The 26,344-nt window shown below is 43.1% G+C and overlaps 1 protein-coding gene across 9 annotated transcripts in view; it reads right to left on the bottom strand.

Moving 5' to 3' along the window:
• TANC2 (tetratricopeptide repeat, ankyrin repeat and coiled-coil containing 2) overlaps positions 1 to 16,748 on the bottom strand; it is a 378,583-nt gene extending 361,835 nt beyond the window's left edge. For 7 of the 9 annotated variants that reach the window (XM_061588293.1, XM_061588296.1, XM_061588297.1 and 4 more), the window contains exon 1: positions 16,016 to 16,747. The gene's annotated coding sequence lies outside the window, so the exon portion shown is untranslated. Of the gene's footprint in view, positions 1 to 950; positions 1,029 to 16,015 lie in introns of those variants that run through there. The other 2 variants (XM_061588302.1, XM_061588295.1) reach the window with 2 other exon arrangements.
• Positions 16,749 to 26,344: the final 9,596 nt, after the last annotated feature.

The following is a 26,344-nucleotide window of genomic DNA, read 5'->3' as shown; positions in this document are numbered from 1 at the left end:
TACTAGAACTCGTGGACATTCAAAGAAGCTGAATGTTGGAAGACTCAGGACAGACAAAAGGAAGTACTTCTTTACTCAGCGCATAGTTAAGCTATGGAATTTGCTCCCACAAGACGCAGTAATGGCCACCAGCTTGGATGGCTTTAGAAGAAGATTACACAAATTCATGGAGGACAGGGCTATCAATGGCTACTAGCCATGATGCCTGTGCTCTGCCACCCTAGTCAGAGGCAGTATGCTTCTGAAAACCAGTTGCCGGAAGCCTCAGGAGGGGAGAGTGTTCTTGCACTCAGGTCCTGCTTGCGGGCTTCCCCCAGGCACCTGGTTGGCCACTCTGAGAACAGGATACTGGACTAGATGGGCCACTGGCCTGATCCAGCAGGCTCTTCTTATGTTCTTATGTTCTTAATCTTACCCAGATCTTATTATTATTGTGCCTCCTCCCAAGGTAGGTGCAAAGAGTAGCAATGAGAGAATGGATCTTTTCACTAGCAGACCCTCAGCTGTGGAATGCTCTCCCCAAGGAGATTCAACTGGTACCAATACTGTCAAGCTTTTAACCCCAGGCAAAGACATCCTTGTTTTCCCAGGCATTGGGATCTTGATACGGCTTGCTTTTGGCCCTGTTCTTGATGTTGCAGTTCGATGAGAAAGGATATTTTTCTTGTAATTGATTGCTGGCAGGTGAATACTTTTAGTACCGTGTATGGTTTTAATGCTTTTAATGGTATTTTTGCATTCTTAACTTGTCGTAAGTTAAATAACTTTCCAGAAAATGTTCCAATTCAAAATTCTCAGGAGAACCCGCATCACTGGGGAGAGTTCCATTTCCCATCCTGGCATCAAGCACTTGCTGACAAATTTGTATCTGCAGTGATGAAGTCTGCCTCTTCTTGAAGAGATAATTCCTCACAGCTCACCATTTCAAGGGAACATGGAGATGGACTCACCCTTGGGCCTCATTGACCCCAGTGGTTTGCAGACTGGTGCTGCTCTCAGGGGTCTCCTCGGCACACTGTTCAGGGACACTGGCAGAGAGAAGCAAGGACCAATTGTAAGACTGAACTGATTCTTTGATTGGGGGAATGTCATCTAAACAAGGCAGGCATTGTTTCCTAGTTCTCTCCTTAGAAGTAGGCAATTCACAGGGAGATGAAAGGAGGAGGTCAACTAACCATCTGTTCTATTGCAGATACTTTACGTTTATCAGTAAAGTAGTGGCCTTACTTTAAACCCATATATGTGTGGGTAAAAATGAGAAGTAATTTGGTAGCAAATTTGTTAACATGCAAGTAGTTGCCATTTAAAATTTTAAAATATGTTTTTATTTTTGGTAGACCCAAGTTAAAAGCAAAAAAACCTACATTTTTAATTGTTTTTAAAAAAGCATTCTATCCCACTGAGCTACAGGTGGATTTCCAAATATGAAGAGTAAATCAGTCTTTTGTCAGCCAGAAACAATGACTCAGGTATGAGCTCTATTGTTTCTATTAATTTAAGACCAGCTTTCAGAGCCAACGATAGTCCAGAATTTTAATGAGTAGAAAGGAAGTAGGTCATAGGAGTATACCACAGCAAGGTAGCAAGGTTACAACTGGGTGTTGTTGAGGGAGGGGCAAAACAGATTCAGCAAAATATGAAAGAATTAATGGAGCACCCCTATTTTATTTATTTTATTTATTTAATTAAGCTTATATACCGCCCGACTAGCAACAGCTCTCTGGGCGGTGAACATTAAAAATACAATAAAAATAACACAAAACTGTACACAAAACTGTACAGTCTAAAATACAATAATTTAGAATTAACAGGAATTAAAATGCCTCAGAGAAGAGAAAGGTTTTAACCTGGCGCCGAAAAGATGATAGTGTCGGCGCCAGGCGCACCTCCTCAGAGAGACCATTCCATAGTTCAGGGGCCACCACTGAGAAGGCCCTAGATCTTGTCACCACTCTCCGGGCTTCCCTATGAGTCGGAACCCGGAGGAGGGCCTTCGTAGTAGACCGTAGTGTATGGGCCGGTTCATATCGGGAGAGGCGTTCCGACAAATATCGTGGTCCCGCGCCGTATAAGGCTTTATAGGTAAGTACCAACACTTTGAATCTGGCCCGGAAGCATATTGGAAGCCAGTGCAAACGGGCTAGCACAGGTGTTATATGCTCAGACTGCTTAGTTCTTGTTAGCAGTCTGGCCGCCGCATTTTGCACTAGCTGTAGCTTCCGAATCGTCTTCAAAGGTAGCCCTACGTAAAGCGCATTGCAGTAGTCCAGACACGAGGTTACCATAGCATGTACCACTGATGAGAGGTCCTCCTTACTCAGATAGGGACGTAGCTGGGCTACCAACCGAAGTTGGTAGAACACATTCCGGGCCACCGAGGCTACATGAGCCTCAAGTGTGAGGGAAGAGTCTAAGATGACTCCCAGACTACGCACCTGTTCCTTTAGGGGGAGTGTAACCCCATCCAGGACAGGGTATATATCCACCATCCGATCAGAGAAACCATCTACCAACAGCATCTCAGTCTTGTCAGGATTGAGTCTCAGTTTGTTAGTTCTCATCCAGTCCATTGTCGCAGCCAGGCAACGGTTCAGCACGTCGACTGCCTCACCTGAAGAAGATGTAAAGGAGAAGTAGAGCTGCGTGTCATCAGCATACTGATGACAACGCACTCCAAAACTCCTGATGACCGCCCCCAGCGGCTTCATATAAATGTTAAAAAGCATGGGAGACAGAACCGAACCCTGCGGGACCCCACATTGGAGAACCCACGGTGTCGAGCAATGTTCCCCAAGCACTATCTTCTGGAGACGACCCGCTATGTAGGAGCGGAACCACTGCCAAGCAGTGCCTCCAACTCCCAATTCCGCAAGCCTCTCCAGAAGGATACCATGGTCGATGGTATCAAAAGCCGCTGAGAGGTCAAGGAGAATCAACAGAGTTACACTCCCTCTGTCTCTCTCCCGACATAGGTCATCAAACAGGGCGACCAAGGCAGTCTCAGTGCCAAAACCAGGCCTGAACCCCGATTGAAATGGATCTAGATAATTGGTTTCATCCAATAGCGCCTGGAGCTGGTCAGCAACCACACGTTCCAGGATCTTGCCCAGGAACGGAACATTGGCTACTGGTCTGTAGCTGCTGACATCCTCTGGGTCCAAGGAAGGTTTTTTCAGGAGTGGTCTCACTGCCGCCTCTTTCAGACAGCCAGGGACCACTCCCTCTCGTAAAGAGGCATTAATCACTTCCTTGGCCCAGCCAACTGTTCCTTCCTTGCTAGTTTTAATTAGCCAAGAGGGGCAAGGATCCAGTACCGAAGTGGTCGCACGAACCTGTCCAAGCACCTTGTCCACATCCTCGAACTGAACCAACTGAAACTCATCCAACAAAACATGACAAGACTGTGCTCCGGACACCTCAGTAGGATTAACTGCTATTAAATAGGAGTCTAAGTCCCGGCGAATCCATGAGATCTTATGCTGGAAGTGTTCAGCAAATTTATTACATTGAGCTACCGATGTATCTGCCGTATCTTGTAGGCCTGGATGAAGTAGGCCACGAACCACTTTAAAAAGCTCCCGTGGGCGTGAGAGAGATGACTGAATAGTGGCGGCGAAATGTTGTTTTTTTTGCCGCCCTCACCGCTCCTACATAGAGCTTAGTAGAAGCACGAACCAGCTCATAATTGCATTCGTCGGGAGTTCGTCTCCATCTCCGCTCAAGCCGCCTCCTGTCTTGTTTCATCGCTCTCAGCTCCGGAGTATACCAAGGAGCTGTATGAGCTCTACATAGGAGAGGCGCGCAGGAGCGATTGTGTCAACAGCCCGGGTCATCTCTGTATTCCACAGATCGACCAGGGCTTCGACAGGAGCGCCAGTCTTATCAGCCGGAAAAAAACCCAGAGCCTTTTGAAAACCTTCAGAACTCATTAGTCTCCAGGGGCGGACCAATTTAATAGGTCCCCCACCCTTGCAGAGGGAAAAGGCTACTGAAAGTCTAAACTTCAGCAAGCAATGATCTGTCCATGACAACGGGAGAGATGTAAAACTCCCCACATCCAGATCACTATCCCCATGTCCAGTAGCAAAGACCAGGTCAAGAGTATGCCCCGATGTATGTGTTGGGCCACTAACATATTGAGACAGCCCCATGGTTGTCATGGCAGCCATGAAGTCCTGAGCTGCCCCAGACAAAGTAGCCTCAGCATGAATGTTGAGATCTCCCAGTACTAATAGTCTGGGGGATCTCAACAGTATCTCCGAGACCACTTCCGTCAGCTCAGTTAGGGAAGCCATTGGGCAGCAAGGTGGGCGGTACACCAAAAGGATTCCCAGTCTGTCCCTCTGGCCCAGCACAAGGTGCAAACACTCCAGACCAGTGATTGCATGGACATGGTGCTTGGTGAGTGAGATGGAACTCTTATAGACCACAGCAACCCCACCTCCCCGACCCTCAGATCTACCATAATGCTGAACCAGATACCCCGGTGGGCAGAGCTGGGAGAGACTAACTCCTCCCTGTTCGCCCACCCAGGTCTCGGTTATACATGCCAGATCGGCCACCTCGTCCACAATCAAATCATGGACAAGGGAGGTTTTATTATGTACCGATCTGGCATTAAAAAGCAGCAACTGGAGATCTGAGAGTTGGCTGATAGGACAACCAACAACCCTGCGGGTATGAGAAGGACCAGAACGCGGCACAGCCACTACATGTCTGGGCCACGTTCTCCTTACCTGGCACGTCCCTCTCATATCACCATACCTCCCTCTACCCGTCACTACGGCAATTGGGGCCCCCTCAGGTCTCCCCTCTTGATGATAAAATCTCTTCCCGAGGCACATGATAAACTATAAATACAAAAAACTCATATACATAAAAATACACATTCACTCACAACATACACTCATATAACACCCATTCATCCACTTCAAACCCACACAGAAGACACAGTCCCGTATTCTGTGCGCTCAAACGCCAGCTCTAAGACCGTTCTTCTTCCCACGTATAACGCCACCTGGGGCCTGGTCCTGCAAGGTGCCCACGTGCAGAGCAGGAGCCCAAGAAGGAGAGAGCAGAGATGTTGACCAAGCAGCAGCAGCAAAGCAGGCAGATGGCTCTCCCTCCCTGGGCGGTGATGGTCCTCTTCCCTTGCAGGCACTGGATCTCCCAAGCCCCCTCAGCCAGCCGGCTTATATATCCCCTCCAGAGAAGGGACAGGTGGAACACTATGAAAATTAATGCTGCACCCATATTTTCGATAACAAATATAATTCAAGGTATTCCATCAAAAGGTAATAATCAAAGTAGATAGAAAAGTACTTGAGGGAGGACAGTCAAAACTGTCAATTACGTATTGAACTGTCAGTTACGTGTTCATATCTATCCACTCTTCTTTCCTCCCCTGCACCTGATCTCTACATCAGAGATTGTTTGTCCTTCCCTGCATGATAATATTTTAAATGCTATCTCCAATATAGAAATTAGGTGCAGAGGAGGAGTGGACAGATATTAACCAAAATGGCAGCCTTGCAGTGAGAAAGCAGAATGGGAACCATTTCTTTTGAGCAAGAAGCTTGTCAGATCCACCACTCAAACCACTCCACAACACACAAATATTCAGAGACACGCAAGTCAAACTTTATATATTTGCCTGCAAAGGTGTAGATTACAGATTTATAAATTCAGGGAGCTTAACCCCAAGTTCGTAATCAAGCCTCATTCATAACTCATAATCAAGGCTCATTCATAACTAGGATGCATTTTGATAAAATGATTATCTTGAATTCAACAAAATAATTGAATTATTATTGAGTCTTGCCCAAGGTACATAGTCTATGCTTCAGTTGGGAATTACAACTTGAACCATGCAGAATATGGCAGGTGCATATGAAGCAATGCAGATGCCTGAATATCCTGCATGCAGGATTTGACTGGCACCAAGGGAGTACTTCTGGGAGCCATAGCATCCTAGCATGTCCATTTTCCTAGGTCAAAGCAAGATGACAGATAAAATGAAGCAGCCTTAAGAGCAGTGTGTGAAAAATTCCATTCCTTTCCACCCTTTCTATTGGAGGGGAGAGAAACAGAATGTCTAAGGGACAACATGGCCTCTCTGACTCTATGCAGCAGTGAACCTGTGTTTGGGTCCCAGTCAAATAGCCTCCCTTTCCTAGGTAGCTAGGAGTATTGGAAAGAGATTAAATCTGGAGAAAACATATTCTAACCATGTGTATACAACTATGGTCCCCACCATCACCATGGTGACCATGAATTTAATTCTGGAGAGCAGACTCCTGCAAGAAATGACTGCAGCATTTTCCTTCTTTCTTATTTATTTGTACTGTTTTACTGTTTTGTTGTTTGCCACCCACTTTGGGAGGAAGGGCAGGATAGAAATGTAATAAAATAAATGAATGAAATATTTTCTCCTTTAGCGTTATTTTAAATTTGTTATTTTCTGCTGCTCTGCCTGGTTCTCCACTTCAGTGGTCCATCTCTCTTTAACAAGCACTACTCATTTCCCTGGACTTGCCCTCTGCAAGTCCCTCAACTGCAAATGAAGAACTGCCTCCAAAGTTGTTTTCTCTCCCCTCACTTATGTATGCAGAAAAAAGTTTATCCCAACTTACTCCACAGCAACCTGGGGCAGATTTAAAACAAAAACCAGAGAAAGTTGCTGCAACAAAAGGAAGGAAACCTTGATTTTTGTGAAAGGGAACTGTTACTCTTCTGCCCTGGTACTGAAGACAGATTTCTGCTGTGCTGTGCTCATGAATGCAATCCTACATAGGAGTGAGTACAAACAACAGCTAGCCTTTCTCAGGCAAGGGAGTTGTGGGGAGGGGAATAATGTTTTGGTTCTGATCAGGAGTTTGGAAAAACCAGAACTAAATTATTTTTTGTGAGATAGTATATGTTCTTAGTTGTGTAGTATACTTGCAAGGGGAGGCAGTGTCCCAATGCAATAGAGGAAGCTTTGCCATTTGTCCTAATCAAGACTCTCCCTGTGTGTAGGGAGGGTCAGGCTACACATACTCAGTGAAAAAGAAAGGTACTCTGCCTGTAAACAAATGTATCTTTAGCATATGCTTCCTGGCTAGTTGGCTGCTAAGTTACAGACCTAAATGTAAGTTACAACTATTTCTCAGCCTTTAAGATTTACACTTTCTTAGAATTCAGCCAAGAGATACTTTTCAGTTCAGGTCAGATGCCATGCAAAGCAAGAGTCTGCCTGGCAATTAACATCTCAGGCCCTTTCTTTATGTACTCCATCCTGACTGTACAAATCTCCCAAGATAAGTTCACCTGTTACCATATTTACTATATTTCAGATATCCCTTCATGTCTATACTGTTTACCCATGCTTACCACAATAATTAATTATGTGTGCTATTGATCTACTTATCTTATTCTGTTTTTATTGCTTTTTATGGTTTTTAATCTTTAATTAGTATTGTCATGTTATTGCTTTAAATTTGAACATGTAAGAGGCTTTAGAGGTTTTTATCAAAAGGAAGTTTGTATCAAAAAGATGAAACAAAAATATTTTGAACATATTACAATATCTTATTTTATGCTACATTAGATGGATTAGCTTAATTAAGGGCAGTAAATGTGTAAGTACATAAAATTATTACATCTACCAAAGGATGCATGATATGAAAATTTTGCTTTTCCTTCTACAGTAACCTATGACAACTTCGAAGCTTAATCTCACATTCATTTCATCAGAAAATGGAGGATTCTTACAACTGCACTATTTGTTTCCCCTAAAAGCAACATTATTTGTTTCTTTAAGCAAACCAAGATCTTATGCTAACAAGAACTTCTATATGAGGTGGATCTCTAGCACAAAACACAGTCTCACTACAGATGTTGCTGCTCTTTGCGACACAGAGCATTATTGCTGAACTGTGGGATCTCAAGAGCTACAGAAGGTATTTCTATGCCAAATGCAAAGGCACCTTTTGTTCCCCCATCCATATATGTTACAAAAGGAAAATAGGTGTAAACAAAATGGCAAATTTGTGCTACTGCCCACAGAACTCTTTCTGTGGTTGCTTTTGCTGCCATACTTTGTATCTCGCCAGCCCTTCTGTACCCTCTATTTGTGTAAACACCTGTTCTCACCGTGGTAGATGATCTACAACAGAACTGAACAGGAGGAGTATGTTTTAACTGCTTTCAGTACCATCAGCTATGATATCCTTTTGGACCACCTGGTCAGGGTACTCTTGGAAACACTGTTTTGCAGTGATTCTTCTTTCAGGCAGGATAGCTGCAGAAGGTGGTCCAGGGGATCTTCTATTCAAACCACTGACCCATGGTAAACAGGGTCTGATATTGTCTCCCATGCTGTTTAACAACTACATAAAGCTGCTGGGAGAAGTCATCCAAGAATCTGCAGTACAGTGTCATCAATATTACACACAACTCTCTCCTCTTTCCATCACATTCCAGGTAAATGCTGAGGTGCTAAACCAGTGCTTGAAGTCAATAATGGGCCGGATGAGAGCAAACAAATCAAAGTTTAATATAGACAAGCCAGTGCTCCTGACCCAATGAACTAGGAACAGGTGTTCAGCCTGTCCTGGATAGAATAGCACTCTCGTTGAAAACAAAGATTTAATAGGTGTATGTGACCTTAAGCCTGGATGCTCAGGTGACATCAGGAGTGCATTTGCCCAATTTTTGTTGTTGGATGAACTGTTCCTGGAAAACTCAGATCTGGCCAAAGCAACCCACAACTCAGTTACATTGTAACAGGACTACTGCAAAGTCTGCCTTTGAAAAATATTTGGAAGCTTCAGAGGTCCAGAATGTTGTGGCCAATCCGTTGACCAGAGTCAGTAACTGTTGTGAGCCTCGCAGAAAGGGGGTGAGAACAAGGAGGGGTAGGAAGACTTTGAATGGGATGACGGTTCCATCGACGGGCCTACAGGTGCCCTGGATTCTGAACGCTCTTATGCCATAGACAGTAACAGCTCTGTTCCTATAGCTCCAGTTATCCGCAAGGAGGCTCAGCCTAGTCAGGCAGTTGCCTCTCTGCCCAATATTCATCCCCTTCCAACTCCTGCTTCACTGCCACCACAGCACAGCCCTCCTCCCTCTGATGGGGAGGATCCTGCAGAGGCCGAGCACCTGCCCTCACCTCATACACAGAGGCTGTTGCACCAGCAAATTCAACGTGCCCTTATGGCCCCTCTGATGAGGAGTGCTCGTGTGCACACACTCTCTCAACAGTGACACTCAGTTCACGCAAGTAGGGTGCCCGCCCATCCTTACTTAAATATGGCAAAGGGAAGTGATTAGCTGATGTGATGTCTTAGCACAGTATAGTCGTGTCTAGTTACTCCTAGTGAGGATGCTGAATTCTGTGTAACCTGTAAGCTGATTCATGAAGCGCTCTGAATTGAAACTTTCTATTAAATCTACTAAAGAAAAACACACCTCCGTGTTCATGTCTGACTAGGTACTAGGATACCTTAAGAACTCTCTTCTCATTTGAGTCTACCCGTTCATTAAGATCTTGTTGAGAGTCTCTCCTTGACATCCCACGAACAACTGGGTTGCCTTTGAACACACAGAAAAGTGCATTTATGGTTGCCCCATCTTGCTTTCCTAGAGAGGCCTGTCTGGCTCCCACATTGCTAGTCTTCCAACTTAGCATAAAAAAAGTTTTGTTCCTTTGGCATTTGATTTCTTAAAAAAAACATTTATACTGTTATGAGTATGGGGTTGGAATGAATGATCCCTGTGGGTCCCCTTTCCAGCCTCTGATTTGGAATCCTGTACCTTTGAATGAGGAACTTGCTCTGCTGGTCCCAGATAAAGATGTGGCAGGACCATGATTTGGAGTTTCGGGCAGGAGACGAAGTGGACTGGCTTTAAGACTTTTCCCAGAGCAGAGAGTGGGAAGAAAATGGCTACAACCTGCCATGTGCTGATGAGGAAACAAATCTGTTCCTGGAGAGGAGTCCCAAGACCCTGCAGGCAGCAGCAGGGACCAGCTTGGACTGGGAACTCCATGGAGCCCCAAGACAAAGGGCCATGAGGGCAACCGCATGGTTTAGGGGTGGGGGTGGTGCATATGGGACTGTGAACTGATTTGCTGTAGGAATTCTTCTGATGGTTTTATTATTGCCTTTTGAAATGCTGTTGATTTGTGCTTTTTGCATGCTTGTGGGGATATGAGCTGTTTAATGCTTTTTTATAAATTATGCTGATAGGTTTTTGCAATAAGGTTTTAATGTTAAGATTTACTATTCTGTGTCTGTTAGATTGTGGGTGTGTGTACAACTGTTTGGGGGAGCTCTAAGAAAGAAGAGGAAGCCTAAAGAGAGAGCAATTAACTGAAAACGTGCTGTAAGGGAATGGACTGTTTTTGTACTTGTGTGGGAATGCAACTGTATTTCTATGACTATGCTTTTAATGATGTATATTTCAATGTCCTACTAACTTGTACCTGTTATTTCTTTGTAAGGAAAGCTGTTATTCCATTGTTTGTTTGCAGGTCTGGGACAGACCTTTTTCAGAGAAGGCGGCAGTGTTATGAGTATGGGGTTGAAATGGATGGTCCCTGTGGGTCCCCTTTCCAGCCTCTGATTTGGAATCCTGTGCCTTGGAATGAGGAACTCGCTCTGCTGGTCAGATGAGTCTCTTTTGTTAAGCTAATAGAGTGGCCAGGTAGGATAATGGGTCTATCAGTTGCCCAGCAACTGGGGAATAGGCCAGGAAGACCCTTTGACATTAACACTCTTCGGGAGAGCCTTCCCCCACTCTCCTGGCAGCTAGGAGAGGCTTGTGTTTTAGAGTCATGAGGAAGAATTGCTGGGAACTGGAGGCAGGCAGACAGACAGGCTCTCTGCACTATGGCATTTAGGATGCCTCCTGTAACCCTGATGGAAAAGCTGGATATTGGACTGCTGATGCCTTGAACCCCTCCATCCTAAGCTCAGGTTGGAATGTGTGTAAATAAACCATATTTCATAAAGACACCTCAGTCTCCGCTGACCTTCTTCCCAAAGGAAACCAAACCCTGGATGAGTGCAGGGACCCCTGAAATCTCACCGCTCGGAGATTGGGGAGGCATGCAACAATACTCTTCCTTTCCTTAAGCAAAGTCCAAGGTTGCTAATAAAGAGAAAATAAAAACATAGTACAAACATAAAATACAACCATGCTAAGAATATAAAAGTAAAAACAGAAAGTATCCACAAAAAGCAGTTCTATTGCAATAGTTTATAGCAGAATTTCACATACTTAAGGATCAGACGCTTTCCTGAAAAGATTTTCATTGCATGGCAGAAGGTGATTCAGAAGGCGGCAAGGCATCAGAGGGAGTTCCAAAACCATGGTGCAGTCACTGAGAAAACTCTTCCTAGTTCAGGGGTAGGGAACCTGTGGCCTTCCAGATGTTGCTGGACTCCAGCTCCCATCAGCCCCAGCCTGCAGCACCAATGGTCATGGATGATACAAGCTGTAGTCCAGCAACATCTGGAAGGCCACAGGTTTCCCACTTCAGCTCAAGTCCCAACCAAATGTTCTTCTGGATACACAAAAAAGATGCAAGGAACCACAACATAAGGACAGCAGAACAAAAAGATTTCAGTGAGCAGCAAGCATAAAGTGACTAAAGATTAATCTGCTGGTTTGTTAGTCTCTCAGTTTTTATCTAAATTTATGCTTGTTGCTTCACTGTTTTATAACTGCTTTATTGTTCTTATACTTTTATTTTTTTAAAGCTACTGTGAGACTTTTTTTAATGGAAAGCTGTGATTGCTTATTTTGATGACTATGTTAAATACAGATGTAACATTCCCTATTAGCTCAGGAATGGAGCTTCCCAATCCCAGTACCCAAATACGGAGTGAAAGTTGATAACACCTGCCTTTACGTACCTAATTAGGATTCCTCTAACCACGATTTGAAGCCAGTTTTGAACCACAGTTTGAAATATTCATTAAGCGGGAACCCTGTTAGCCCTAACCATTGTGAACATCTCAGCCAATATAATGCTTAATTATAATTAAGGCAGGTGGCAGGAATTCACAGTCTAAGGGGGGAGGGCGCAATCCCATGGCTAACTCCCAATTGCTAAGAAAACTAGGAGTATTATACCTACACAAGGCTGAAACAGAATTAAGGCACTTCATGAATAGTACAAATCTGTCCAAATGTAGTACAAATCAAAGTCCTTCATCCTTAACAAAATAACCCACCTTATTATTCCAGGACAGGACAGGACAGAAATCCAAAAAGAGTAATTGTCCTACTGCTCATGTGAAGAAAAATGAACCAAGTCAAGACCTAATACTATAAAGTATCACAAATAAAACAAAGGTTGCAAGCCTATATCCACTAACTGAGAGTAAGCCCCACTGAATTTATCGGACTAACTTTCAAGTTGACGTGTAGAGGTATGCAATCAGTTAAGATTTTGCAGGATCTTGTCCAAAACATGGGTGTCTAACTGTGTTAGATTACCTTTTTTAAAAGGAGTATATTTATGCAGACATAATTTTCTATGAAATTTTATTTTCATATGTTTTGCAATAACTTAAACTAAACCACAATATTAGATCTTAATATCAATATTTTTACTTTAATTCCAGTTGTCTATGCAAGATCATATGCTGATATCCAAAGACACATTTTTAGCATGAACAGTAAACAACTGGCAAATACTGACAAGTGAAATGAAATGTCAACAAGCATGATTCATCTACTTTTTGTGTGTGTGTGCTAATTTGAAAGAGCATACTACTCTAAAAGATTAATTTCTCTACCCATTAACTCTTATACAAAGCCTTTCCTGTGAAGAACTAAAGCCTTCAATATGTCAGGACACACAACATGAATAGTACCATTGAACATTCACACTCAGAAATTGGAGTATATGCACATTCAGTACTCCAAACTTGCAGAATGATATAAAAGCTACTCATATGTAAATGCTTAATTTCTAAAATTTCAAACCCTTAGCAATACATTCTAAAAAGGCACAAACTGTGTAGAAGTTCATCATTTACAAAATGCAAATTTACATAGAAACAGATTGTAAAAATATATAAAAACCAATGGCTGGCTGCCTTTGTACCCAAAGAAGCGTACAGAAAGCATACATCTGAAGCTTCATTTTTTTTAAAATCACTGTCAAACAACAAACCAAAAAAGTGTACTGAATTGTTTTTGCACATGTTGTCTAAAACACAGCAAATAGTTTACACCCTCAAAACACCACTTTTCACAAACCACCATAGACACTTCCTATAACAATGTGCTATGGGAAATTGAGTTAAAGGTTCTTCTAGCTTTTGTAGCAATAAAATTGCTAAATAAGGTTCATAGTCCTGAACCTACTACCCAAGGATCTTTATACCCCAACAGCAAGAGACATGAAAGTAATTCTTTGGCAAGCTTGCACTGAAATGTTCAGTTGTATGATTAGAACCTAAACTTTTCTTCACCTTTCTACAAGACACCTAATGAAAACAAGCTAAACAAATTTTAGCACAAGGTAAATCTGGAAAAGTCAACAAGAGGGGTGTCAAGCCACTTCCTTCTTTTAACACACCTTTATATTCCAACATTTCTACAAATATGCAATTAAAAACAATATGAATATGAAAGTAAGGGATTATTTTATTCCCTTAACTCCTGTCAATACATACAAAGTTCTACTTCACACAAAAATTTGGTTGAGTCCATAAAAGCAAAACTGGAAATAATGTTCCAAATTCCTAGGCACTAGCATCATATTCATGGGAAATTGATAAATTCTTATAGACCTTGCCTAGGCCTGTCGAGGAACAAAGTAGCTCCAAAAGAGCCATGCTTACATGTCCAACACAATAATTTCAGATGGAAGTTTCTGTGAAAACCAGATGATTATTTTTTTTAAGAGCTTTAAAATGTACAATAGAAACATGAAATCCCCTCTGGAAGTCTGAAGATTTAAACAGCCACCATAAAAGAGGCTCAAGGCAAACAAGTCCAAAAGGAAATGGACCTTTACTCAGAAGCAAGCCTCACTGAGTTCAATGGGGCTTACTCCCACATGTGCATAGGATTAGCACTTTTGATACTAAGGGGCAATCCTATGCACACTTGGCAGTAAGTCATAAAAAACAGTTTTTTCCAAATAATAGAGAGTGTAAAGCAAATATAAATTGATAACCAGCCAAACAAAAAAAAATATTTGAGGAAGAAATTACTAGTTATCAAAATGAATTTCAGTACATGTTGACTCAGAAGTAAATGTCACAATTTCAGTGGGATTTGTGTCTAAGCAACTAGGTCATCCTTATTTTTGTATCTGTAATATGTGACAATTTAAAGAAGACTAGATGGCCATATGATTCTTGTAAACAGTGAATACATCCATCATAACACTTTGAAAACAAAAATGTGGAATAACTGTTTTCACTTCAACCAGAACAAAACAATATTTCTCATCACATTCTTGATACAGCCTCAGTTAATACAGTTTTAGTGCTGCTGTTCCTAGACCCTTTGGAACAGGTAATAATATTAGGCTGGCCACTACTTTCACTCAATGTGTGAATAATTTGGCTCCAATATGTATACTGGCCACCAAATTTTGAATTCAGATTTATTAAAATAATTACCATGTTCCCAATATAATTGCTACTCCATCAGCAATGTCGAAAACAGACTTTCCATCCCTCAACTGGAACATCTCTAATCCCTACACCACATCCAAGATTATGAGTATGAATAGTGCATAACAAATACCTTTTGTCATCCTGATATCAGCAAGTCCTAAAGGGTCCCATCTCCAATTTATCACCAATTCAATCTCATAACGTCCATTCATCCTACAATACCCACATGTACCCAGATCTCTCTGCTTTCCACTCCATGTCAGAAAGATCTCTCATACTCTTCATATCAATATATTCTCTGTTTTCTACACATGGCTGACATTATTGTTCAAAGGGCTTCATGCCTACATTGGTACATCATGGGATCTTTCTGCTCCCCACCCAAATCTACACATAATCTATACTAATGATACAGTGCAGTCACCACTCCCCCACACCTAGGCTGATGTGGTCCAACTCCTGAAGATAGTTTTCCACATGTACCTTTGCTCCCACATTCACACCTTTCACCCAAAACAAAAGCAAAATACTCCTCTCCCACTAGATAAATACTTGACAGCAATTTACCTGCCCCATAAACCCTTCCCTTTTGAGAAATTGTGGTGATTCATTCCACCAATAACATACTTCTAACTACACACACCTCCCACCACTATATAGGTCTAGATTACCTCTGCCCGCAGCAAACCGGGATGGAGTGGGATAGAGGAAAGGGTATCAATGGGCCAGGATATCCCTCTCTTCACAACTATGGTTTCAAATAGCAACATTCTTCTTCCAGTCAAAGTACTACCGGTTCTTGCTCCCAAAATGCAATTTATATATACATTGTGCCTTGACATATAGAATAGCATGTACTTTCCACCTGAAGCGGCCCTGCTGTGACAAGCTACAGTTCACCAAGTGACCTCTATAAACCAAGCAACATTTTATATATTATTTATACTTCATGTATGTATTCCATTGCAGAAACATCATGATATGCAGTTGAATGCACTGAAGGTCGGGGTTGTCAGTGTACAAAGGTGTATCTGCATATGCTCCCACAAAAGCACAGAGAAAGGTGTTATAAATATATATTTATCTGTGCATATACGTGTGTATGTGTATATACAGGCAAACGGAGCATATTCACTGTCATGCAACTCCTCCTTGCAACAGTGCAACCCTATCTCCTCCTTCCACATCGATGTAATAGCGATATGGCAACGGGGGGAGGGGGAAAGGGGAAGAGCCGGGCTCAGTGACAGAATCCCTCTTCCAACCACTACCCACCTCTGCATGGGCTAGTCAGGCACACCCATCCAGCGTCCCCCCTTCCCTTTCTTCTTTCGGTCGAGGCACGGCGCCTGCTGCGCTGAGTCTCTGTTTGGCCATTCACTCACCTCCTCCGGCGTCGGGGTCTGTCCGGGCTCCTCTCCGGGCGCGGCAACTTCGGCTTCTCCTCCTTCCCTTCCTCTGCCCCGGAGTTTTGGGAGAGGGGCTGCGAGGCAGAGGTGGGGGTGCCTTCCCTGCCTCCCTCACCACATCCCGAGGAGGAGGAGGAGGAGCGGTGGCGGCTCACTCCTTCCTTCCTTCCTTCCTCCAGATACAGCCAAGCAGGGGGCGATGCTGACGGAGACAGGGATGGTGATGGCGGCGGCGGCGGCGGCGCCTGCCGCTGCCCCCTCCCCCTTCAGCCCGGCGGCCGCTTTTCCCCCTCACAAAACAACCCCCACGGCGGCGAAAGGGAAGCAAATGACGAGCGGAGGCGCGCCACCCTCTTCCACGCGCGGCGCCCCAATGGGTGAAGTGATTCCGCGGGATAGCGGGTGGTGGGAGGCGGCACCGCCTCGCACTTCTTCTTTCAGGTCTGCGCGCGCATGCACAGTCGCGCACGCGCCACGCGTCTGCCAGGTCGTTCAGTCCCGTGGAGGGTGGCGCGCTCCCCTCTCTCTTTTCCCACCCGAAGATGGGAGGGACGGCGGCTTCTGCCAGCACACAGGTGGTGGGTGGGGTTAGAACCACCTCCCTGGCGCGCGCGACGCTTCAACTTCGTCCCCCCTCCTGATCTGTGGGCAGCAGGGGGCGCGCCTTCTTTGACAGAGTTGGCCCCTTTCTTTCGCACATTCTAACGCTCCTGACACGCCCCTGACCTTTAAGGGTAAGGGTCTCTGTACTAGAGAGGTGGGGCTTCGCAAAACGGGATGCTCCATAAGGAAACGGAAGGAGGTATTTCTATCAATAGAGGGGTGGGGTTATGCTTTTATGCAATATTTAAAGGCTTACCACACGCGCACGATTATCACTTCGTTCCTTAAACATAGGAGGAATGGGATATTTAATATTGTACGGTATTGTTCTCTTTAAAATACTGTACGTGGTGCATCGACAGAACGAATTGCTGCCTCCCTCCTTTTACAGTAAAGATGTGATACTGTCGTGCTGTTAAGAGGCAGCGGATGGGCAGGCTCCATGGGAACGTACGTCTTATTGCCTACGATTAGAAGCAGTTTTGCTACATTTACAGCCCATATGGAACTCCGTGCTGTGTCATGAAAGATCCAGGAGATGCTATTACAAGAATGGAATGTGCTACGGGTCAAGTTAAGAAACCAGCCTTGCAGATGCTGTATGCGTACTATGTATATCTGTCAAGAATCCAAACCCACAATTTATAATGGTTGGATAAGGCTAGTGGTTTAATTAGGTAATTTTAGACCCTGTACGGGGGGGGGGCTTTAAATAGCCATGTGTATTATTTCAGTTGTGAACATGAAGCACACAATCAGTGTTTCTCTTTTTCTCCACCCCCTACATCATTCCATGCTTTTCAACTGCTTCTACATATCTGATATGTTAGAGGAAAAACAAGCAAAAAAACCTGCCATTTTTAATTTAAAAAACCCTAAAACTAAGTTCTATGAACATATATAGTTTTGCTTTTTAAACTCACATGAATTGTAGCATCATTAGGACTAAAAGAAGGAGAAAAAGAGTTTGTTTCTCCTGTCCTGATGCTAAATACATTTACTTGGAAATAAAAAAAATGGAAATGGACTGCCTTCAAGTCAATTCTGAGTTACGGTGACCCTAGGGTTTTCATGATAAGCGCATTCAGAGGGGGTTTACCATTGCCTTCCTCTGAGGCTGAGAGGCAGTGGCTGTGTGGGGATTCGAACCCTGGTCTCCCAGGTTGTAGTCCAGCGCCTTAACCACTACACCACACTGGGTAGCACATTTTTTGCATTTAAAGGATAATATATTTTTAAGTAAAATAATAAAATGAGCATCTCTAACCATGTCTAGCTGGCTATTCCCTGACCATAAAATGTATTTTAAAATAAGTACAAAAAAGGATACTAAAGCCAGGCCTATTTGCTGCTGCCTTCATCATCTGTCACTCTTTACATAGTCATTGGGGGGGAGGGCTGTAGATTTTGGTTCCAAGATCCAGCTTTTCCATCACTGGCTAAGACATGTTTGACTGAAATCAAATGCATCTTTTAACTGTAGTGCTTAACCCATGCAACAGAGTTATTGTGAAGGTAAATGAGGAGAGATGTACCCTCCTTGGAAGAAGGAATAAAATGCTGAAATAAATCTAGATGAGGTTGCATTCCTTCAGAAAATTATCTTAGATCCAGAGACACCCAACTGGATTGGAGTGCCATCATTCAGCTGTGGCTCCTCCTGGACAGAAATAGCCTCACCATGGTTATCCATGTCTTGGTAATCTCAGGCTTAGACTACTGCAATATGCTGCATGTGGGAATGACTTGAAGACTTCAGTAACTTCAGCTTCCTCAAAGTACATCTGACTTCTGACTTGGACCAATATCTCAGCAGTTTGTATAACACCAATCTATGTCCATGTGCTAGAGCTCTAAATGGCTTGGTACCAGTTTCCACATCAGCCTACTGGGTGCTGAGATCATCATCTGAGGCCCTCCTGTGGGTATCACTACCATCAGAAATAAGGCAAGTGGGGAGAGGGGCCTTCTTAGTGGTGTCACTTTGTTTATGAAATTCTCTTTTTTCCAGATAACATTTTGTTTTCTTCAGGTACCACTTTAGAGGGAAATGTCTCATGAGCTGAACAAGTTTCACTGAATCCATTTTCTAAAGCATCTTCAGCACCAGCACAATATCTATGCATGTAACAATCATATCAATATAAAATTCTAAAAAAGAAAAACGTGTGTGTTGTTAGATATAAATCAAAATGTTCTACCCAAACAACCACTCATAAGTTCTCACTTTTATCAACTGCTCACACACATATTCACAACCATTACACCTGTATCAGGGTTTCCTTTTTGTTGTTATTATTACACATCATGTCATCAGTACCTTACACACAACTGGGGGGAGGGGGTAGTTGTATACTACCGCAGGCTCTCACCCTGAGGGAGTTATAGAATACCTTCCTTCCAATAACAGTCAAGACACAAGAAGTCTTCAAGTGAAGCAAATAAGGAATTTGAGGAGCACATCACTAAATATGTTAAGACCAACAACAAAAAATTGTTTGAATGCGTTAGAAGTAGGAAACCAGCTAGGACAACAAAGGAATCAAAGGCATGTTAAAGAAGTAAAAGGAGATTGCAAAGAAGCTGAATGAATTCTTTGCATCTGTCTTAGCAGTTGAAGATGTTCAGCAGATCCCTGTGCCAGAACAAACTTTATTGGGAAGGGAGCCTGAGACACTGAGGCAAATAGTAGTGATAACAGACCAAGTTCTAGGCCAGGGATACACAAAGCAGTGCCCTCCAAATGTTGTTGGATTCCAACTCCATTATTTATTATTATTATTACTAGTATTTATTAGTCACTTTTTTCAACAATAGAACTCAAAGCGACTTACAAAAACGAAGCAAAAACACTGTAATTGAAGTAGCTTACAACAAAAGCAAACAATTACAAAACAATTTCAAGCAAAATACAACCATAATAGAAAAAATAACAAATAGCAAATATTACAACACAAAAACTATTTCCACACTATAAATATAACATAGGTTGCATTACACGTCTAATCAATATTGCAAGAGTAGAAGAAAATTAAAGCAGTTTCAACGTAGCTACTAGAGCACTCCAACCATGATGTTATACGCAGTCTCATTCTTTCTAACAACAGAAAGTCCTTTTAGTCTCCACCAATCTCCATCAACCGCCGCCCTAGCTCTTCCTGGTGGCCCAATCTCAAGCAGCGGCATCAAGTGGCATCAAGTGGGTGCCGGCACATCTCCAGGAAAGTCCTGCTCGTGAGTCCACCGAAGCAGAGGAGCTCCTCGGTGGCGCCGGGCAATAGGCAACGAAGACAAGCGTGGGGGGGCAGGCCGAAAACCACCACCACTGCCACTATCTCCTCTCACGTGTTGGAATCGCATACCTGTGGGTTGATCTCCCTTGCGTCCCCCCTCTCCATGAGGAAAAAGCCTCCCAGAAAGCAGAGGCACGGCCACGGCAGCCGAAGCCAGGTCAGCCTTCAGACACCCCTCAGCCGGCTTCCCTCGCGGGGCAACACTACCTCAGCGGCCTCAGTGACAAACAGGAGGCAGCTACCGCTCAGCCGAGGTAAGGGTCAAAACTCCATCGTCCTCTGGTCTCTCCTGACCCATTTTCGTGTCACCGCATCGGTAGCATCTTCTGTGGGGGACGGGGTAGGTGGGTGTGTGGAAGCAGCTGCCGTTACCGCCACCATCTTTCCTATCTTCCCAATACTTGAAAACAAGTGAGAAGCTATCCATGTCAGATTTTGGCTCTCCCTTTTACTTTGTTGTTGAAAAGTGGAGGTAGGAGAAAATATGCTTAGAGTTGGCAACCAGTTAGCATGGCCAATAGTCAAGGGATGATGGGAGTTGGAGTTCAGCAACATCTGGAGGGCACCATGTTGGATACCCCTGTTCTAGGCCTTATTGACAAATTAAAAATGAACAAATAACCAGGTCCAAATGGCATCCACTTAGGAGTTCTTGAATAACTCAAATGAGAAATTGCTGATCAACTAACAAAAATATGTAACTTGTCTCTGAGATCAGACTCCATTCCTAAGGTCTGGAAAGGGGCCAATGTAAGACCAGTTTTTAAAAAGAAATCTAGAGGGTGTTCAGGAATTTACAGGTTGGTTAGCTTAACATCTGTTCTGGGGAAACTGGTGGAAAACATTATTAATGTGACGATTCCCAAGCATATAGAAAAACAAGTCTTGCTGAAGCAGAACCACCATGGATTCTGCAAGAGAAAATCCTGTCTAACCTATTAAAGTTCTCTGAGAGTGCCAACCAGCACACAGCTATAGGTAATCCAGTCAAAATTATGTACTTAGACTTTCAAGAAACTTTCAATAAAGTCCCTCACCAAAGATTCCTGGGTAAGCTTAGCAGTTATAGGATAAGATAACAGGTCCTTTTATGGATCAATAACATGTTAAAGAACAAGAAGCAGAGTAAAAATAGACAGTTCTCACAAACAATGAAGGGATGTAAGAAATGGGATCCACCAACTATCAGTATTGGAATTCGGGACCTGTGGTTTTTAACTCATTCATAAATGATCTAGAGTCAGAGGTGATCAGCGATAGCCAAGTTTATTGATGATATCAAATTGTTCAAGAATCTCTCTAAGCTGGGTAAATGGGCATTAAAATGGCAGATGTGATTAAATGTAAGTGTAAAGTGATGCAGATTGGAGCAAAATTTCACATATGGGATTTGAACTGGTGGTGACCAGTCAGGAACAAGACCTTGTGGTCATAGCAGATAGCTGAAGAAAGACATCAACCCAAAGTGTGGCTGCTGTGAAATAAGATGGATTCCATGATAGGGATCAGTATGAAAGAGACTGAAAATAAAACTGCCAATATCATAATGCCATTGTACAACTCTATAGCACAACCACACTTGGAATGCTGTGAACAGTTATGGTCCCTTCACCTCAAAAAAGGTATTATAGAACTGGTAAAGGTTCAGAAAAGGATAGCCAAAATGATCAAAGGGATGGAACAACTCTCCAGGAGGAAAGGTTACAACATTGGGGGCTTTTTAGTTTGGAAGAAAGGCAAGAAGGGGGCATTATAGAGGTTATAAAATTGTGCCTCGTAATACTAGAATCTGGGGCTGTCCAAGGAAGCTGAATGTTGGAGATTCAGGACAGACAAAAGGAGGTACTTCTTCATGCAGCACATAGTTAAATTATGAAATATGTTCCCACAAGAGGTAATGATAGCCACCAACCCCAATGGCTTTAACAGAGATAAATCCATAGAGGATAAGGCTATTAATGGCTATTGGCCATGATGGCTGTGTTCTACCTCTACTGTCAGTATGCTTCTGAATACCAATTGCAGGAATCACAACAGAGAGGGTTGCTTTTACACTCAGATGTGTTAAGTCCATTGGGTTGTATCCAACTAAGATCTACTCAGAGTAGAGCAGCCTTTCCCAACTAGTGGGCCACCAGGTGTTGTTGGACCACAACTCCCATCAGCCTCAGCCAGCATTGCCAATGGTCAGGAAAGATGGGAATTGTGGTCCAACAACATCTGGTGGCCCACTAGTTGGGAAAGGCTGGAGTAGAGCTATTTAAATTAATGAACCTAAGTTAGCCATGTCTGTTAACTTCAAAGGGTCTATTCTTAGTAGGACTAGCACTGAATACAACCCATATATTTCTATATTTATTTGTGCATATTTATATATGTTATATATGTTATGGGAGGCTACTCTTCAGCATCATGGGAATTATCCTGTGGTGTTCCGCATGGTTCCATCTTGTCCCCCATGCTATTTAACATCTATATGATGCCATTGGGAGCTGTATCAGAAGATCTGGAGGTGCCATCAATATGCAGGTGACACCCAACTCTACCTCTCTGTTCTATCTGAATCAGACGAGGCAGATGAGGTGTTGAACCTGTGCTTGGAGGCAGTGATTGACTGGCTGTGGGCCAATGGATTGAGGCTGAATCCTGAAAAGGCGGGTGTTATGTGTCCAGAGTTCTTATGCCCAGGAAGTGGGAAAACAGTCTGTTCTGGATGGGGTTCTTTCCTTGAAGGAGCAGGTCCGCAGCCTGGGTGTATGCCTTGATCCAACACTGTCACTGGAGATTCAGGTGGTCTCAGTGGCTAGGAGTGCCTTTTTCCAGCTCTGGCTGGTTTGCCAGCTTCAGCCCCTTTTGAACATAGAAGACATGCCCAGAGTGCTCCATGCTCTGGTAACTTCCAGACTGGATTATTGCAATGTGCTCTACATGGACTGCCCTTGAAGACAACTCAGAACCTTCAACTGGTCCAAAATGCAGCAGCCAGATTACTGGCAGGGGTTCCCTTTAGAACTCATATAACCCTTGTTTTAAAACAGCTGCATTGATTGCCAGTCTGTTTCCGGGACCATTTCAAGGTGCTCATGTTAATGTTTAAAGCCCTAAATGACTTAGGTCCCAAATATCTAAAAGACCCCCTCATTCCCTATAGACTCTCTCAGGTGTTGAGATCAGCAGAGGGGGCCCTTTTGGTAGTTACACCACCATCAGAAGCTCAGGGGTTGGTGGCCCGGGAGAGGGCCTTCTCTGTGGCAGCCTCTAAGCTGTGGAACTCCCTTCCCACTGAGGTGCATCTGGCAACTTCATTGCACAACTTTCAGCAAATGTTGAAGACGCACCTCTTTACCCTGGCCTTCAACATCTGAGATGTATATTTTTAGGACCCACCCTATTTTCTGTGATGTTGTTTAGGTTGTTTTTAACTATTTTAATTATGTGTTATAAAATGGTTGAAACCCACCCTGGGACCTCTAGGTGAAGGGTGGGTGGTGGTAATAATAATAATAATAATAATAATAATAATAATAATAATAATAATAATAATAATAATAATTTCCACCCTTTGACTTTCAAAAGGGCTCCTAAGATTGTTTACAACCATAAAACATAACTCTTAGTACAGTAAAAAAAAAAGCAATGAAATCTTTATAATAATCATTCTTAAAATGGTAGCAAATCAGAAGAATTAATAGCTATTTTAAAACCATCTTATATAAGAACATACTTTAATAATATATTGGTGGCACAAGTAAACATTTTCCCCATTCTAACAAATGAGTTTCTTTTTCGTGTTTGGTAATTCTCTGTTTCCAGAAACTACTCAAAGAAAATGATATTTTGGTTATTATTGTAAATCTCAATATGAGCCCAATATAATATAATATAAATCCAAACCCACGGATCAGGTCAATAGTCCTACTGTAAGTCTGACTAACATTGGATATCGCCCCATATCTTTATCAACTAATCTATTTTCTTAGGTCTCATATTAGATTTCCATTAACTTGCAAAATTAATTAAAACTGTACTTATTAAATCCTATGCACATTTACCTGGGAGTAAGCCCCACTGAACACAGTATGATTTGTTTAAGAAAATATGCATAGTATTGTGATAATAAACAACCAGTAACATTATCCTAGAATTAAAAAAAATGGTGTTTTTTTTTCATTCTTACAAAGTCAAGCGTGGAAATTATAAGTTAAGGCGGCAATCCTATACCTATTTACATGGTAGTAAGCATCACTGCATTCAGTGGGACTTATTTCTCAGTAGACATGTATAGGATTGTGTTGTACTGCACCTTACACCATGTAAGCAGTAAACATGCTCTACAATCTCACATATATTGTGTGTGTTTACAGCTTAGCCTTCATGCACCCATACTTTCCCTTGATCCTTCAGAATTTAGTCTTGTGCATACTTAACCAGAGTAAAGCCAGCAAAATAAATATTAAAACTTATCAGAAGTCAAGACATGCTATGTTCTACTTGTACATGTTGATTAATTAAAACAGAAGCAACCTATGACAAAGGTCAATCCTCCATGTGTTGTTTATTCATAAATGCAGGACTCAGATTCTTCCTCTTGTTTGCTACAGTAAGGGCGCATGCTCAAGTGGCAGCCATGGCTGTTGTGGAGGAAATTTATTTTATTTCTATTTGTTTATATATTTATAATCCACACTTTCATAAGAATATATCAAGGCGGAATACAACATATAAAAATAAAATCAATAAAAACAACCATAAAACCATCATTAAACCATCAAACATCAAAAAATACAGATTGGTTAAAAAGAGAAAATTCAAACTGCAAAGGCCTGTCTAAACAATATAGTTTTCAAAAGACATCGGAAAGAAGAGAGAGATGGTTCCCACTGAACCTCTCCCAGTAGGGAATTCCACAGGGCAGGGCCTACCACACTAAAGCCTTGGTCCCTGGAAAGGTCAACCAGATCTCAGGCATGGGGAACCGCCAAAAGTGCCCCATCAGAAGATCTCCATAGTTGAGATGGAGCATAAGGAATCAACCAATCCTTGGGGCCCAAGTTGTTTATGACTTTGGGAGCTATCCAACTCATCCTTCCACCGGGCTTGGGTGAGTTGGATGCTGAGGATCCCCAGCAGTGCTGAGAGGCTCCCAGCGCTGCCAGATTCTGCTGCCAGCAGCACTCCACTGCCAGGAGATATGGCTCCACCAGGTGTCTCCTAGCACCATTGGGGGTCCACCAGGAATGCCCAGCCTGGCAGAAGGAGCCCAGTAGAAGCTGGCAGAAGGCTTCAAAACAGGGTTTTCAGGAGGCTTGGCAGGAGAGGAGCTGCAGGGGGGCTTATACAAGATCTCAAATTCAGACCCCTCCCCTGGTCCCGATCCCCCTTTGAATTCCTATCTAACATATCCACAACACTAGGCTCCTTTCTTTCTACAGTGGCCTTCTGGTGACTGGGCTGGCCTCAGGGCACTTAAACCCTTCCTGTGAGAAGCAAGTAGGCTAGATTAAATGTTCCCCACCCAGACTCTTCGCTAAGATTTCTACCTTAATTTCCAGTCAGAGAAATGTTTTTGCTTGAATTGTATGTTCCAAGCAACTGCGGTTGATGCTTAAGGTATCATGTGTAATGACATTACCAGGGCCCACCCCTGTGACATCACTAAGACCCACCCCTGTGATATCACTATGGCCCACCCCATGACATCAGTACAACCTGCCCCATGACATCACTAGGGCCAGCCCCTGAAATCTCAGGGTTTGGGATGTTTCTGACCTGGCAACCCTGGATACAAGGGCAGCCCCACATAAAGTATGTTACAAGAATCACAATGAAATAATGAAAGGGGCTCACCAGGGTGCAGTATAGCTCTCCAGGAGGGTGGGAAAGCAGAGGTTAGATCCTACCATACATCAGACTGGCCCAACAACCTTGGGACTACACAGATACTGATACAAAGCTTTGTTGGATTCCTTCTCTTTCCACACCTACATAATTTTCCTCATACAGGCTTCCAACAGCACATACCCTGCTCCTACAGACATCCACCTATGTCCTCTCACAAAGAGAGGGCTGAAACTCTGAACAGACATATATGTGCTCCTGGGGATTGCACATATTTTTTCTGTTCCCCACGCTGTCAGACCATCCTTCAAGTTATGTAGTAAACAAAAACATTTGCAATGGGCTTTGGAACAGTGGCAAGGGGGACTATTTGAAAACACTTTCTTCACCTAAGGATAAATTTGCACATGATGAAAAGAGGCAATTGGACTTACCACAAGCCTTTGTTTTAATCAGACAGTGGACAACAAGGAGATACAACTTTGTTGCATGCACTTCAAATGGCACATCTTACAGTACCCTCACACCTCATGATTGAGTACTTCAACTACTGAGAGGCAAGCACAAGAGA

This window comes from Rhineura floridana, chromosome 11, assembly GCF_030035675.1.
Source record: "Rhineura floridana isolate rRhiFlo1 chromosome 11, rRhiFlo1.hap2, whole genome shotgun sequence".
Classification (NCBI taxonomy): Eukaryota; Metazoa; Chordata; class Lepidosauria; order Squamata; family Rhineuridae; genus Rhineura; species Rhineura floridana.
This window is presented reverse-complemented; position numbering and strand designations above follow the sequence as displayed.